The sequence below is a fragment of the Chiloscyllium plagiosum genome, chromosome 33 (genome assembly GCF_004010195.1).
Source record: "Chiloscyllium plagiosum isolate BGI_BamShark_2017 chromosome 33, ASM401019v2, whole genome shotgun sequence".
In the NCBI taxonomy this organism is placed as follows: domain Eukaryota; kingdom Metazoa; phylum Chordata; class Chondrichthyes; order Orectolobiformes; family Hemiscylliidae; genus Chiloscyllium; species Chiloscyllium plagiosum.
This window is the reverse complement of record NC_057742.1, coordinates 11,852,521-11,854,235: the sequence shown is the minus strand read 5'-3', so window position 1 is coordinate 11,854,235 and position 1,715 is coordinate 11,852,521.

Here is a 1,715-nt window from a genome sequence, read left to right as displayed (position 1 = left end):
AGTGCAGACTGGAGTCAAGGACCAGCGTGGTCTGGAGTCAAGGCCCAGCAAGGTCTGGAGTCAAGGCCCAACGCGGTCCGGTGTCAAGGCCCAGCGTGGTCTCGTGTCAAGGCCTAGCGTGGCCTTGTGTCAAGTCCCAGCGCAGTCTGGAATCAAGGCCCAGCGTGGTCTGGTGTCAGGGCCCCGTGTGGTCTGGAGTCAAGTCCCAGCGTGGTCTGGTGTCAAGGCCCAGTGCGGACTGGAGTCAAGGCCCAGTGTGGTCTGGAGTCAAGGCCCAGTGTGGCCTAGAGTCAAGGCCCAGTGTGGCCTGGAGTCAAAGCCCAGCGTGGTCTGGAGTCATGGCCCAGCGCAGACTGGAGTCAAGGCCAGCGTGGTCTGGGGTCAAGGCCCAACACAGTCTGGACTCAAGGCCCAGTGTCGTCTGGAGTCAAGGCCCAGTGTCGTCTGGAGTCAAGGCCTAGCGTGGTCTGGGGTCAAGGTCCAGCACGGTCTGGAATCAAGGCCCAATGTGGTCTGGAGTAAAGGCCCACTGCTGACTGGACTGGAGTCAAGGCCCAGTGTGGTCTGGAGTCAAGGCCCAGCAAGGTCTGGAGTCAGGGCCCAGCGTGGCCTGGAGTCAAGGCCCAGAGTGGTCTGGAGTCAAGGCCCAGCGCAGTCTGGAGTCAAGGCCCAGTGTGGTCTGGCGTCAAGGCCCAGTGCAGACTGGAGTCAAGGTCCAGCACGGTCTGGGGTCAAGGCCCAGCAAGGGCTGGTTTCAAGGACCAGCGTGGTCTGGAGTCACGGCCCAGCGTGCTCTGGAGTCAAGGCCCAGTGCAGACTGGTGTGAAAGCCCAGCGTGGTCAGGGGTAAAGGCCCAGCGCGGTCTAGAGTCAAGGCCCAGTGTGGTCTGTAGTCAAGGCCCAATGTTGTCTGGAGTCAAGGCCCACTGCAGACTGGAGTCAAGGCCCAGCGTGGTCTAGAGTCAAGGCCCAGCGTGGTCTGGTGTCAAAGCCCAGTGCGGACTGGAGTCAAGGCCCAGCGCGGACTGGAGTCAAGGCCTAGTGCCGACTGGAGTCAAGGCTAGTCGTGGTCTGGAGGCAAGGCCCAGCAAGTACTGGAGTCAAGGCCCAGCACGGTCTGGAGTCAAGGCCCAGCGTGGTCTGGTGTCAAGGCCCAGCGTTGTCTGGTGTCAAGGCCCAGTGTGGCCTGGAGTCAAGGCCCAGCGTGGTCTGGAGTCAAGTCCCAGCGCAGACTGGAGTCAAGGCCCAGCGCGGACTGGAGTCAAGGCCCAGTGCGGACTGGTGTCAAGACCAAGTGTGGACTGGAGTCAAGGCCCAGCACGGTCAGGAGTCAAGGCCCAATGTGTTCTGGAGTCAAGGCCCACTGCAGACTGGAGTCCAGGCCCAGTGTGGTTTAGAGTCATGGCCCAGTGTACCCTTGTGTCAAGGTCCAGCACAATCTAGAATCAAGGCCCAGCGTGGTCTGGTGTCAAGGCGCAGTGTGGCCTGGAGTCAAGGCCCAATGTGGTCTAGAGTCAAGACCCAGCAAAGTCTGGACTCAAGGCACAGCGTGGTCTGGTGTCAAGGCCCAGTGCGGACTGGAGTCAAGACCCAGTGTGGTCTGGGGTCAAGCCCCAGTGCAGTCTGGAGTCAAGGCCCAGTGTGGTCTGGAGTCAAGGCCCAGTGCGGTCTGGAGTCAAGGCCCAGTGTGGTCTGGGGTCAAGACCCAGTGCGGAC